Genomic DNA, 15,982 nt, shown 5'->3' on the forward strand with positions numbered 1-15,982 from the left:
TCAGTATCAAAAAATTGGAAAAAGAATTTAGCCTTACTGTCACCACAGAAACCTGGGAGGATATCTTAATGTGAAAGATAGTTCACGTCTTTTATCCTTGCGATTCTTCCAGAACAAGATACTAAACAGATACTACAGGACTCCAGAACGTTTAAGACTAGATTGGCATCACACAGTGAATGTTGGAGGTGCAAACAGCCACATGCCAACCTTTCATACATCCTTTATACCTGTCAAAAATGCATGTGTTCTGGAACACCATATTCAGTGCTCTCTCAAAAACTTTGTGTTACTATCTTTCCTTCTCCAAACATGTGTATATTAGGGGTGCTGGATGAGTTGGTATTACCAATTAACATTAAGAAATGGATTGCAGTAACTATTTTAAAGAGAGATGGCAGTTTCCTGCAATATCTTTGAAAAACCTTATTGGATTAATTTTAAGTATTTAGGAGTCCATTGTATTAAATGCAAAGGCTGTGTATTATTGTGGGCTGGGATTGTATGCAATCTCCCTGGGGCGATGTGATGTGAACCCTGGGAAATGTTATGAATAGGGCCCTATCAAATTCACGGTCCAGTTTGGTCAATTTCATTAATAGGATTTAAAAAATTGTACATTTCATGATTTCAGATATTTAAATCTGAAATTTCACGGTGCTGTAACTGGGGGTCCTGACCCCCAAAGGAGTTGTGGGGAGGTCGCAAGGTTATTGTGTGTGTGTGTGGGGGGGTTGCAGTACTGCTACCCTTACTTCTGCACTGCTGCTGGGAGTGGTGCTGCATTCACAGCTGGGCAGCCGGAGAGCGGCGACTGCTGGCAGGAGACCCAGCTCTGAAGGCAGAGCCGCTGCCAGCAGCAGCACAGAAGTAAGGATGGCCTGGTATGGTATTGCCACCCTTACTTCTGCGCTGCTGCCTTCAGAGACGGGCCCTTGGTCAGCAGCCGCCACTCTGGCTGTTCAGCTCTGAAAGCAGCAGTGCAGAAGTAAGAGTGGCATGGTATGGGTATTGCTGCCCTTACTTCTGTGCTGCTGGGTTGAATTTGGGGTAGTGTGGACGCAATTTGACGGTATTGGCCTCCGGGAGCTATCCCAGAGTGCTCCATTGTGACTGCTCTGGACAGCACTCTCAACTCAGATGCATTGGCCAGGTAGACAGGAAAAGTCCTGCGAACTTTTGAATTTCATTTCCTGTTTGGCCACCATGGCGCGCTGATCAGCACAGGTGACCATGCAGAGCTCATCAGCACAGATGACCATGGAGTCCCAGAATCATAAAAGAGCTCCAGCCTGGACCGGACGGGAGGTACTGGATCCGATTGCTGTATGGGGAGACGAACCCGTGCTATCAGAACTCCGTTCTAAAAGATGAAATGATTAAGCGCAGCCAGATACCAGGGCGGTTAGAAGAGCGCAGCAGGGCGCGCTGCGCATCAGAGAAGCTTTGAAAACCAGTTTCATGACTGGCCAGGCTACGGTGTGAAAGTTCTGTTTGTTTCTCCTTGATGAAAACCCGTCCCCTTGGTTCACTCTACTTCCCTGTGAGCCAACCGCCCTCCCCTCCACCCTTTGATCTCCGCTTGCAGAGGCAATAAAGTCATTGTTTCAAATTCATGCATTCTTTATTAATTTGTCACACAAATGGGATAACTGCCAAGGTAGCCCGGGAGGGGTGGGGGAGGAGGGAAGCACAGGGGTGGGGTAGTTGTAGGGGCACCCCCTAGAATGGCATGCAGCTCATCATAGAAGCGGGATGTCTGGGGCTCTGACCCGGAGTGGCCGTTTGCCTCTCTGGTTCTTTGGTAGGCTTGCCTGATATTCCAGGCAGGACTGAATCTCCATTAGACGAAACTTAAAGAAGGGAATGACCTGGAGTCACTCCCACTTATGTCCAGGCGCCCCCAACCAACCTCACCAAGGCCGGCCAGGAGCACCCACGTCTGCCCAGGAGTCCCCGACCAACCTTACCGAGGCCGGCCAGGAGGAACCGGGAGACAGCAGCAGACGGTACAATACGGCTGCTAACCGTCTTTGCTAACTTGCAAAGGCGAGGAGCTGCTGCTGTGTAGCACTGCAGTACCGCGTCTGCCAGCAGCACCCAGGAGATGTATGGTGACTGAGCTGAGCGGGCTCCATGCTTGCCGTGGTATGTCGTCTGCTCGGGTAACCCAGGAAAAAAAGGTGAGAAATGATTTTTTGCCGTTGCTTTCACGGGGGGGCAGGTTTGACAACATGTACCCAGAACCACCCGCGACAATGTTTTTGCCCCATCAGGCATTGGGAGCTCAACCCAGAATTCCAATGGGCGGCGGAGACTGCGGGAACTGTGGGATAGCTACCCACAGTGCAACGCTCCGAAAGTCGACGCTAGCCTTGGTACTGTGGACGCACTCCGCCGACTTAGTGGTCTTAAGTGGGGACACACACAATTGACTGCATCAAACCAATTTCTAAAAAAATCGACTTATATTAAATCGACCTAATTTCGTAGTGTAGACATATCCTTAGTGATCTCAGGTGAGTGGGGAAAACTGGTTGATAAAGGGGAAAAAGAGGGAAACATTTTTAGTACGCCTTTTTTTTTTTTTTTTTTTTTTTTAAAGGAGGGGAGAAATGTAAACAAACCCTTTTCAGTTCACCTCCAGTGTCAGAAGTGTTTGGTAAATCCCACTGCCACCAAAGGGGTAAGGCAGTTCATAAGTGACATCTGAGATCTAGGCTTCACACTTCCTTGGTTTTTTACCTCTGATCTTTGTGGTGTTGACAAGTGTAGTCAGTGTTAATTCTTCCTCTGTTTGCACATGGTCTTCATGATTTGTTTGATTGCCCTCCCCCAGTTAGCCTTCAGGTTGATCTTTACACACTTTCTTCTGTAAGGGAATATTGGACGAGTTTGTTTTTTCTAGGTGGATTGTGGATCTTAGAGCAGATGTTAAATACTTCTCACTGGGCTGACAGTTTCCAAGTGATGATTTACACTAGCACCGGTTTTCACAAACGCATGACATGTGCTTGATATGGGAGAGGCTCCCTTGCTGCTTAACGCTAGTACAGAGCAGTAGCTTTAGTTTCCTTTTTTTCCTCCTGTGGTTTTTGGGCGGCTTGGGTTGATTTAATGATCTGGTGCAAGGTGACAAGCTGCTCTTTTAAATTCTGATTGCGGAACTTGGATTATTAGTTACTTTTGTAATAAGGAGAATGCATGGTGTTTGCAACTCCTGCTGCTTTATACCTCTCAGACTTAGGGCAGGTCTTCACTACCTGCCAGATCGGTGGGTAGAGATTGATCTATCGGGATCGATTTATCGCGTCTCGTCTAGACGTGGCTAAATCGATCCCTGAACGCGCTCCCCGTCGACTCCGGAACTCCAGCTCGCAAGAGGCAGAAGCGGCGTCGACGGGGGAGCGGCAGCGGTCGACTCGTCGTCGTCCTCACGGCCAGGTAAGTCGACCTAAGATACGCCGACTACAGCTATTCGCATAGCTGAAGTTGAGTATCTTAGGTCGACAACCCCCCCCCCCCCAGTGTAGACCAGGGCTTGGTTCTGCTAGAGTCCAGTTTGCTAAAGCCTTGAAAAGGGCCTGGAAAAAGGACTTGTTTAATAGGTGGATCTGCAGTCTACTTGTGTGTACAACAGATGCCTGTTTAGTTGCTTGCTTCCATCCTGCACCTACCCTGAACTCTTTATTTGAAACAACAAAATAAATGCTCTTCTGTCACATATTACTCACACCCTATTGAAGGTTAATGAGTCAGGATTTCTCAGCAGTTCTGACATGAGAAGATTCTGGACTGACCTACTGAAATTAGGAACAAGGGGGTCAGATTGCTGAGGCAACTAGTGTTAATACCTGTCCTATAAAAGTACTGAGAGGAGCTAACCAATGACACTTTCACTAAACTGTCAAGATCTCATGCATAAGGCAGGCCATAGAATTTCACCAAGAAATTCCTGCATTCAGTGCATGACTTCTGGTTGAGCTAGAGCATTTCTTTTTAAACCAGACTGGATATCTTTCTAAAAGAATTAGTGATACAAAATCCACCACATCCCTGGTTAGGTTATTGCAATGGTTAATTACGCTCACTATTAAAAATGTGTGCCTTATTTGTAGCCTGAAATTTGCCTAGCTTCAGCTTCCATCTCCTTGTCTATTAGACTAAAGAGTCCTCTAATCTTCTCCCTATGTAGGTACCTATAGACCATGATCATATCCACCTCCTATCTTTTTCTTAAACATAAATAGGTTGAGCTTCTTCAGTCTTTCGCTGTAAGGCAGGCTATCCAGACCTCAAACCATTCTTGTAGCTGTTTTCTGAACCCTTTCCAACTTTGACACCAGAACTAGACACAGTATTCCAATGATGGTTTCACTAATGTCATATACAATGGTAATAACACCTCTCTATTTCTTCTCAATATTCTCCTGCTTATACATTCAAGGATAGCCTTTGCTCTCAGACACCATATTGCACTGTGAGCTCATGTTCAGTTGCTTATCCATCGTGACCCTAAAATCTTTTTCTGAGTTTTTCCAAAATACAGTCCCCAATCTTATACATGTGACCTACGTTCATGGTTCCTAGATATGGCCTTGCATTCAACTGTATTAAAGTTCATGCTGTTCAAATGAATCCATTTACTGTGTGATCTAGATCACTCTGTAGAAATAACTCATCCTTGTTATTTATTACTCCATAATTTTCTCTCTCTGTACCAGCAGTCTACTGCTGTCTCCTGGGAACTGGATTGAGGCCATCAAACTCGCATTCATTTATAACCTTGACTTAAACATATTTTTTTAATTAAACCCCATGTAATTAAAAAATGATTCCCTTCGAAGAAAATCCAGTACAGCAATAAGTGATATAACTTAAAAGCAAAATGCAAGTGCAATTAGTTTGCCTTTCAGACTATGCAGATGCACCAGAGAAAAACCAATTAGCAAAAGTTAGCATGGTGGGTGTGTGGTTCTTGGGTACCTGGCATAGGTAGGAAGTGACCATATTTCAGAGCAAGTCTTACATATGTTTAAAAAACTCAAGCCTGTTTTATTCTTCCATTGTAACCTATTCAGGCAAGATTTCCCTACTGATTGTGTATTTAGAGGAGCTCTGAGTACTGTAATGTACAGTTACGTGGTTCCCCAAGGGTACTACTTATAGATACATCCCGTGTAGGGCATCTAATGAGTGTTTGGGGTGGTAGTTCTCTCCATGGACTAGGATGCAAATGAGACACTAATTCATTTATATGTACCCACTAGGAACTTGCATAACTAGAGGACAACCAGGTCTGATAAAGCATTTTCAGTAAATTTCCTTCGCCCCTAATTGGGCCTGATAATGCAGTCTGTCCTTTGCCGAACTGAATGGAAGGTTTTGCCTGAGGAAGGACTGCAGTATCGCTCCTTAAGTATTAACATTGGAACAGATCAACAAGCTCAAGGCATCCTGTATGCTGAATTAAGAATGTTTAAACCACCTGGTACCCTGGCGCTACATCTTAAAATGCCCCCTGTTCCCCTAACTAATGCTCGTCCACCTTGTAGTTATACATAAGGTATTTACCTCCTGTCCTAAATGGTTGTGTTCCACCTACGGATTAGTACAAGTGATGAGGCAGTTGAAGTGACTTGGGATACTCTGGGATGAAAGGTGCTACCAAGGGCAGAAGGGAGCATTGTAACGGACTAGTCTGACCTCCTGTATAAATAACACAGGCCACAGGATTACCTGTAGTTGATTCCTATATAAATGTAAGGCCTGTTACTATAAATACTGCTTACCTTCTTACAGTTTGCACTGAAAACAAGAGTTGTCTTTAAAGATACCACTTCGTTTTCATGAAGAACAAAAATGAGCCTGGTGACCTGTGACTGCTGAAGGTGTTAATGCTAAAAGTGCAAAATACATGTCTGTTTTCCTTAAACCTTTGCTTTGTGACAGTTCTCTTCCAAAGCATTTTCCATAGAAGGCAGCTGATGCTTCCTCATGAAGTTACTGTCCGTATATTGGCATGGATGACTAATGAACCTGGGTTCAATTGCTAGTTTTGGTCACAAGTGCAAATGAGCTATAAACTCTTGTGAAACTGGGTCCATCAGCTGAGAATGCAGACAGTCGGATAATTGTTACAGTATTGTTGGATGCTGTAATTATAATTAAGGAAAATAAAATAAATTATTTGCTAGAACACATTCTCTGTAAAATATGTTCTCCACAAGTTGTCCCCTTTTGGGGTTTTAAAGCATTTGGTCTCAGCAAAGCTTCATAAATGGGGCATTTTGCTGCCTTTCTTTTTGAGAATTTAGCAATTGTTTTGGTGCCCTCAAGTGGCAAAACTCAGTATTGTTGCTTGAAATTGAGGATGTTACTAGGAGTAATGGGGTGCAAGTAAGCAAAAGAAAAATCAGTCTCAAAACTTTCTAATGGTGAAGTGAGCCTCCTTGGGGCACTGAAAACAGGACTGGACAAAGCACTTGCAGATCAGGAACACATTTTACACTGGCTAGTGGATAGACTACATGATCTATCCGACCTTTTTCCATGTCTGATTTATCTGATACACAGCGTCAAGCACTTTTATCTCAAATGGTTCTAGCCCCCAGAGCTAACCCCCCCCCATCCCTCCAAAACAAGCCTCTGAGACTGAAATGCTTGTAGTAAATTGCCCAAAAAAGGTAGATCAGGAGTTGACAAGACACTATGATGATGGATGGAGAATAAGAACTTAGATAGACAGAAGGGAGAGGGTGGGGAACAGTCTTTGGTTCCTGTAATTGTGATCCTTTGGCTCCATCCTGCATGCTCTTGTACTACAAGACCCATCAGAACCTGGAGCTAGGTCCCTTCATGTATAGGGGTGGGGTGTGGTTGCGGGGTGGGGGGCAAGATGAGGGGCGGGCTTTGCCCGGTGCATTTGCCACTGATTTAATAAAAGTACTTTTCAAAATATGGTGTGGCTGCTTCTAATAAAGAAATAAAGCAAAGTACTTCATAATCCAAAGCTGCTACTCTGATTGCAAAGCCATAGTTTCAGGGTGATAGTCTATCATTTACATTCACTTTCGGCATGACTTTCTTTTTAGCAAAATTCTCCTTATTGTTTTCATTTTAAGTAAAATCTACTTTATGAGCACAGTTTTCAACAGAGGAACCAACCCTATATGCCAGCAGATTGATTAGCAAATGCATAAGTTTCAAGTAGATTTAGCAATTTATGCTTGATATGCCTCTAAAGAACTGACTGTACGTGCAGATGTTACTGTGTGATAGCATATAGCATAATAAGTGGGGATGGTATTGAAGAGCTTCACATTATTTTGTCAGTTGGTGGAGAGAATGAAACTGGTGCTGAGCAATAAAGAATTCAGAGGAAACACTCTGAGGGCTGGTCCACACTAAGCCCCCAGTTCGAACTAAGATACGCAACTTCAGCTACGTGAATAACGTAGCTGAAGTCGAAGTATCTTAGTTCGAACTTAAAGGTACTTACCGCAGGTCCACACGCGGCAGGCAGGCTCCCCCGTCGACTCCGCCTACTCCTCTCGCGGAGCAGGATTACCGGCGTCGACGGCGAGCACTTCCGGGATCGATTTATCGCGTCTAGACAAGACGCGATAAATCGATCCCAGAAGATCGATTGCTTGCCGCCGAACCAGCGGGTAAGTATAGACGTACCCTTAGTCTCTGACTTTTCCCCCTCTGGAACTGGGCCATTTAAGGCTAGCATGCAGCCCTTGGGCAGGGGTTGTCATTTTCTATACACTTGGACAGCACTTAGTCCAGTAGCGGGCCCTGACCTGACCTCTAGGTGCTCTGGCAATATAAATTCCTGGACACACAAGGCATCAAGATGGAGTTAAGGTTGAGAATACGTGTCAGTAATGTAGGGCAAAATACATAACAGCGATACTGCAGTTCTTAGAATACTCACTTTTCGTTTTAACTCCCAAACAAATTAACTTGAAAATTCATTCTATACGCAGAGTAAATGCTGTACGTTTCATACTTACCAAAAAGCTTCAATCCCTGTGCTGAGTGCAAAACTCAGTTCAACCTGAGTAACCTAGTTGCAGCTGGAATCTCCCTAATAAGTAGAAATGTTTTCCTTTATGTTAATTTGTGTTATGGGAATGCATAACCATTAGTGTTCCATATGACAAATTTCTTTTCAAGCTCCCTTAAAATCACTCTAGAAACCTGGAGTGCTTCACCTAGATTATGTCAACACTGAAGTCTTGGGCCAAGTCCTCCTGATATACGGACCTGTTCGTATGGTACAGTCACAAATTGCATAGTTCTTGGTAGACCTGTGGTGCCATAAGCATTGGGGGGTGTGTGTGTGTGGGGGGGGGCGTGGCTGGTTTTGGGTGCAGGTTCTTGCATTTATGTTGATTAGGCATTCTTTAGGCAAGTTCAGGTGCTTAATCAGAACAACTCAGGCCAAGATTTTCAAGTGAGTGCCTAAACTTAAACACTCGAGTCCTTAAGCAACAGGCACTAAGTGGCCTACAATCATTTTATTGCTGAATGATACACAAAAGAGGTGGGCCTATAGATAGGTAACAGGATGCTATTCTGCCATGACCAAACTTAATTTAATGAATAAGAATGGTCAACTTTCCTCTGTATAAATTCTAATAACTTTAAGCTTATTCAGGACTTTCGACTCCTTGATCAAACAGAAGGGGTTGCATCTATTTAAAGCTGGAGGACACATCTTTTACCTCTTATAGGGCGCACCAGGAACTAAAAATAGAAATTGGTTGAACATATTGTAGGTCATTTAAAAAAAATCTGGTATCTCAATGAGTAGATCTGCCATTCTTTTAGCAACCTCAAAGGAGTTCAACATGGATTGTACCATACAGAACACTTTTTGAAGTCTAACTACATTTGCTTTAAAGAGTCCAAGTGGATGTTATATAAAATAAGCATATTGCTTTAGTAATATACATTTCTATATACATTTGAAACTATTTGTTCCCAGTGATGCAACAGCTCATTACTATAATAGCTATTTTATATTGCAGGATCCTAATGTGCTTTACAGACTATATAGAGGGCTTCTCAAGACTTTGTACAACTTTAATTAGTAACATTTCCACTGATCTGTCAACAGATATGTTCTGCAAAGCTACTGCATTGTCCTTTCAATTCCTTCTACAAATTTTCCTTTGCCATGATACCTGCAAAAACTTAACAATAATACAGCTGGTGTGCTGAGACCACTATCATGTTGACCAATATTGTCTCGTTGTTTTTGTGTTCCCTTATCTGTCTGCCTGTCTCCATCTGCTGTCTCTTTTCTTATACTTAAATTGTAGGCTGTTTGGGGGATGGGAACTCTTTGTTTTTTGTTTGTACAGTGCCTAGCACAAGGGGTCCTCATCCATGAGTAGGACTTTTACTGCTATTGAAGCACAAATAATGAATAACGTGGTTGTGGGTTACTTTCATCATTCTCAGGGGGACAGAACTTTGTTTTAGCTATGTAGCCTCGTAACATAAGCCATTTCAAATATACTTGAAAATAGAGCAATGGAGTTTTGTGAGGGCCTTCCATTATACTTTATACACCTTGCAGTTAAATATTAAGGGATGAAAACTGTCTAAGGATAACACTTGATCTTGATGCTAGTAGAAGTAACTTAATCGGTAGCCTAATTTTGATCCACTTGCTAACTATTCAGCTATATAGTTGGGATTTTTCCCCGTGTAATTCATAAAACTTATCTACACTTGCATTTTTAATCTCTCTCCCTTTCCTCCCCCCCGTAGCATGTCTACCCAGGCAGCTCCTTCACAGATAGCGGTGGGTGTGCAAGTCTAGACAGGTTGCTAGAGTTCTGACCAGCATTGCTTTGTCTAGACTAGGAATTGGAAGATACTACCCAACATAAATTGTTAACCTAGTATAAAGAAGGCAGTGTGCCTTTAATGTGTGTGAAACTGGTCGAATAGGGCTGGTTGAAGTTTTTCCATCAAATTGCTTTTTCAATGAAAAACTGGGTTTTCAACAAAACAAAATTTTCATGACATGTGCCTGCTTTCCGGAGGAAACATTTCTGTTGAAAAACCAGTTGCCCCAAAACCCCAAGTATTTTCAGTTTTTGGACAAAACTAGAAATATTTCTTTAGGTTTCAAGGCCGGAAGGGATCACTGTGATAATCTAATCTGACCTCCTGTATAACACAGGCCAGAAACTTCCCTGAAATATTTCCTAGAACAGATAATTTAGAAAAACATCCAATCTTGATTTAAAAATGGACAGGGCTGGAGACTCTACCAGGATAGTTGGTAAATTTGTTCCAGTGATTAATTACCCTCGCTGTTAAAAAATGTACACCTTATTTTCAGTCTGAATTTATCTAGCTTCAACTTCCAGACATTGGAGTGTATTATACCTTTCTCTGCTAGATTGAAGAGCCCAATATTAAATATTTGTTCCCTGTTAGGTACTTACAGGCTGTGTTCAAGTCACCCGTTAACCTTCTTTTTGTTAAAATAAATAATTGTCTCTCCCTGTAAAGCATGTTTTCTAATCCTGATTCTTGTGGCTCTTCTCTGAACCCTCTCCAACTTAATCAGAATCCTTCTTGACTTGTGGACACAAGAACTGGTCACGCTATTCTAGCACTGGTCGTTTCTCTTTGTTCTACTTGGATATGTCACTGCAGTGCTTTGTGGGAGTTGTAGTTCAGTTGCCTGATGTCCTTATTCTCTTCTCAGGGCTGGGTGCTCCAATTGGATTACATCTGCTATGATGCACCACAGCAAGGAACTGCCATGATGCACTGCCTCCCTCTCTGAAAAGGAAGACTGGTGCATCATGAGAGTAGTAGTCTGGCCAGGGAGCCTGGGCTATAGAGGAGAATGGCAGCATAAGGGACCTGTACTACAAGTCCCATGAGGCACCGCGGCAGCATTACTGAATCAAAATATTAGGCCTTTCTGCAGGAAAAACACGTTTTTTGGCAAGTTCTATGGTCAAGTTTAAAACCCAGGGACTAAGCGCTAACTTGACCAGTTTAAAATGTTAGACACACTGCTTTGTGTATAGTTTAGCATGTGTTAACTTCCGGTTCCTAGTCTAAACAAGTCCTGTATTATCTTGGACTGCTTTGAGTGGGGTTAGATCAGTGTTTCTCAAATGCGGCCACCGTGGCCACATGTAGCCACCAGGGTTTTTTTGTGAGGCCACGACAGCCTCCTGGATGGTGATGGGGGGACAAAGCATTGGCCTTCCCCCCCCGCCCCCGTTGCTCCTGAATTCACTGCCCTGCACCGCCTCTGGAGACAGGTGGGGCACAACACTGGAGGAGCAAGGTGAGTTCTCAACCCATCTTGGATGGCAGGGGGGCAGTGGGGCTCGGGCTTCAGCCCTGAGGTGGTTGGGCTGCAGGCTCCATGGCTGCGGGGCTTAGGGCTCCAGCCCCTGGCTCTGGCCATGTGGCCCTGGCTGTGGGCTCTGGCTCCCGGCTCTGACTGTGTGGCGGCGGGAGCCAACCCTGGGTGCTGATCCTAGTCCCGGCCATGCAGCAATGGGCTCCGAGCCTTGACTTTAGCCGTGCCGCCCCCAGCTCTGACTGTGCAGTGGTGGCTGCTGATCCCCTCCCCACAAATTCCTCTGGGTCCCTGCTGCCTCCCCCAGTCCATCGCCCCGGGTCCCCATTACCTCCCCCTGGCCCTGCATCCATCCCTCCATTGCCCCTGGTCCCACTGCCTCCACCTCTGACCCCCCCACCCAGGGCTTAATTTGTCCTGGGGCTTGCTGAGAAAAGTGATATTAACGAACATGCAAGTATCACTTTTCGCAGCAGACTTAGTGGCTGGCTGGGAGGCTGCGATCAGTGGTACTTGTAGGTTTGTTAATATCACTGATCACAGCCTCCCAGCCAGCTACTAAGTCTGCTGTGAAACGTGATATAAACGAACATACAAATCTCACTTTTCACAGCATTATTTTTATTGAGTCTGCAAAAACCAAAACCAAAAAAACCCTACATAAATCAATTACAATGATTTGGACGTGTATGGGGCATATTGATTTGTTTTTCTTAAAGTTAATTAAGTATTTTAGGAAAAAGTGTCAGTGCAGCCACCAGTAAGAGTTGAGGCCACTCTGAGGCCACCAAAAAATTTGTTGTGAGAACCTCTGGGTTAGATGGTATGATGGCTTAAATGCTGGTGACTTGTCCACACCAGTGCACCCACCAGCGTTGGGAAACTTGAATTGTGCTGGCATAAACTCAGTTTCGAAGACTTTGTCTTCTCTGTTGTTAACTTGAGGTATAACTTGAATTTTGTCCCAACCTGACTCCAGTCTTAACACACAAATCTTGAGCTCATGCTAGCTGGCCTGGTGGGGGGTGGGGGGGGTGAAGCCTGAGCGCCGCTGATGCTTGAGCTAGTAATGCAATAGGGATGCATCAGCTCAAGGTTGCAACTCATCTCTTAATCCAATCACTCTGTGTAGTTTGAGTGTCATCGTGTCTTCTCCTCTCCCCTAGTGGCACTTCTCTCTCAACCTAGGCTAGTCTGAGTAACTTTTCTACTATTTCTTCTGCCCTGGATTTCTGAAGAGAAATCTTGTACTTTGCTGCCATCTGGCGACTGTACTGTGTACTAGCAATCCTGATTGTTTGCTTCTGCTACGTTGCTATATTGCTTGGTTGTAAATCGATCAGCATGAAAAGCATGGTGTAATTCTATAAAGACTACAGTATTTTGTTCTCCACATGGGATTTTATTGATTGGGTCCCTGTTTTCAACAGTTCAAAATGTTTGTTGTTCAAGTGATCACCTACAATTTAAGCTTAGTCTTTTTAAAAAGTCTGGTGACAAACCCAGAAAAAAAAGTTGCAAAAGTGCAAATACTGCAGGACCTTGGTTGGAGAATGCAAAGAGGGCTAAACCTTAATTCTGGTATAAAAACATAGTAATACTTTGCATCTCTGTAATACTTTTCATCCAGTGCATTGCAACAGTTAAGGAATTAATTCTTTTACACAAAGACCAAGTGTAGCTTATTGGGGACTCTGGGCACTAATGCAATACAGATTAAAAAAATCTTTCATTTTACAAATTGGGAAACTGAATTACAAATACCTTAGTGCCTTCCCCAAGGTCACAAAGAAGGAAGTCTGTAGCACAAATAGGCATGGAACCCAGGTCTCCTGGCTTCCTAGTGTTATGCTTAATTGCCTCTCTATTCTTCCTTCCTCATGAAAGCTGAGCAGTTATTTTTCCTTTTGTGGGTAAAGGTTTATATCTGAAGAGTAGTTTATATATATTAATTACAAACCCTGTTGGTTTTTATATCCGATCAAGACATTCTACACTTAATGTGACAAATTTGTCCCTGGCATCACTCTATTGAAGTTAATGAAGTTTTACATCAGAATGAACTTGGCCGAGTGTCTTAAAATTACCACACTTCAGTTTGAATGATCGGGTAAATGTTCTCAATCACTTTGAGGTTGATCAGCTATTTCCAAAACAAAAGAAAGCTATTAAATTTGATTCTTTTCTGAAAGCAAATGTCTTGTAATGAAGTGTCACTTAATCCTGTAAGAGTTCAAATTTAGTTCTCCTCAGTAGTATGTTCTATTAACCAAAAAGCACCTATATGTCAAAGCAACTGCCCAGTACCCACTCTATAACAGCACACAGGACTCCAACAGATTTTGCCCCATATCCTTAAATGGCCCCCTCAAGGTTTGAACTCACAACCCTGGGTTTAGCAGGCGAATGCTCAAACTTGAGGTATTTTGATAAAACTGAATAACAAGTTGTACTTGATTTTAAAAGCACTCTAAACATTTAATTGGGTTTGTAATGTTGAAACCCACCACCAAACTGAAGTTTCATGCACAAGTGAAAACCGCGTGTTCAAAGTTTGCAGTCCGTATATTTAACTAACAAGAAAATTATGTTGCTTTTGATGTACGTACATTTCCTTCCCTCCCACCAAAAATACATTCGAATGGGAAGATTCTAAGTTCTGAAGCGAGCAGTTTTATTTCTGAATTTCTCTTGGTTACCATGATGGTTAATTGTCCCTGGTTGGTACGTGAAAGAAGCTCAAGCACACAGCCCATTCTCCCTCATCCTGTTCCCATACAACTTAAGTTATCGCCTGTATTTTTTCTTTGGATCTCTACCCATCCTGCTCCTTTGCTAGGATTACTTCCGGTGGCCGATTGTTCCCTCCCATTTTGTGTGTCCTGCCTCTCTCCTCCTTCATCCCTGATATCACACCACAGAGTGATACCAAACTGACACCACGTCAGTTTCGCTTGCAGTCCACCCTGCTAGGCCACCAGGAAGGCTCTGTTCTAGAGAAACTGATTGATACTTTTTTTGCTTTTTCATTGTCCCATACTGACCAGCAATGGATTTCCAGTGGCAGATAGCTTTCTGACCTCTGCTGTCCAGTGTGCTAAAGTGGTGGAAATCACTGTTAGTGGAGTAAAACATTTATCTGCACCATCCCTACCAATCTACTCCCAGTAGTTTCAAAGAGACAGGGTCGTCTACTAGATTCAAGTATGTGGCTGGGAACCAGAAACTGCTGAGGTCTTTGCTACTGACTTTGTCTGTTCCCTTGGGTAAGATACTTAACCTCTCTGTACCTCGTTTCCCTGTTGTTACAGCATGGGGTACTGCCTCCCATGGGTGTTGAGGCTTAGTTCACGTTGTAGAGCCCTGTGAAGATGTAATGTATATAAGTGCTAAGTTTGAGTATTAGCAGTCAAATTCTGCTCCACTTATTACATTGTAATATTTTGGATGTAAATAGTGGCCCTGTGAGAATATTTTGAAATTTGGGTTTATTTTTATTTTTTAATTTCATGTATTTTCTTGGCTTCTGTCAGTGAGAAACCAATAGCTTGAGCATTGGGTAAAGGTGCAGGATTCTCATGCCTCCTGTGCCTATCCTTGTAATTGGAAATGCTTTCCTCCAAGGTGGTGGTATAACCACTCCCTTTGGAGCTGTTCAATTAGAGGGATTAAACCAGTTGATGTAGCAGATGTGAATAAATGCATGTAAGACTTATCAGGACAATCAGTATCTAGCATGCTAAGGCTGTGCAGGCTATTAAGATCCTCTGTTGAAAGGTATGGTAATATTCAAGCCCTAAGTAATGAGTCCTTTAAGCCATCTCACACAGCTGCATTCTTATGGTAAGGGTTTAGGAGTCCTCAGTTTGGGATGCTTCGGTGCTTGGTTCCCCCTAGTAACCTTGGTTGTGCCTTTTAAAGGAGCTGAGTGCCCACAGCTCCATTTGATGTCAGTTAGACCCTAGATCAGTGGTTCTCAAAACTTTTGTATTGGTGACCCCTTTCACACAGCAATTAAAAACACATTTTTTTAATATTTAACACCATTATAAATGCTGGAGGTGAAGTGGGAACTGGGGGTGGATGCTGACAGCTTGTGACACCCCCTCCCCATAATAACCTCGCAACCCTCAGTTTGAGAACCCCTACCCTAGATGTCTAAAGTTGAGAACCCAGACTCTGAGGCACCCCAAACTAGTGGAAACTTGAAATTATAGCCTCTAACAATTTTACAAATGGGTAAAGTGGTGGTTAAGACTTGCCAAAGGTTAGACTGTGTGGTAGTGGCACAGATGAATAGAACTGAGTGACCCCTGGTGTAACCCCAGCTTTGAAACCACGCTACCAGTCTTTGTGAATGCAGGTGTACTTTTAAATACAATTACAACAAAATTCCTCCTCCTGTAGATTAGTCAACTCTCAGATACAAACAAGGTCATTCTTGGCTTCTCTTGTAGTGGGTCCACTGCTCTGAATTTATCCTTATGGGTATTTCTGTGCAAAAAATGGGGGGTGGAGGTAGTTTCTTTTTTGGTAACTGAAAGCGCCCCCTGCTGGCATGCTTGTAGGGTGGCAGATGTAGATCCCCAGCCGAATCGACTCTCAGTGGTTACGCTGATCACCTGA

At 43.4% G+C, this 15,982-nt stretch overlaps 1 protein-coding gene across 1 annotated transcript in view; it reads left to right on the forward strand.

Moving 5' to 3' along the window:
* EXOC6B (exocyst complex component 6B) overlaps positions 1–15,982 on the forward strand; it is a 436,833-nt gene that overhangs the window by 33,556 nt on the left and 387,295 nt on the right. The gene's annotated exons all lie outside the window — the stretch shown is intronic.

Source organism: Emys orbicularis, chromosome 5 (genome assembly GCF_028017835.1).
Source record: "Emys orbicularis isolate rEmyOrb1 chromosome 5, rEmyOrb1.hap1, whole genome shotgun sequence".
NCBI classification, from domain to species: Eukaryota; Metazoa; Chordata; order Testudines; family Emydidae; genus Emys; species Emys orbicularis.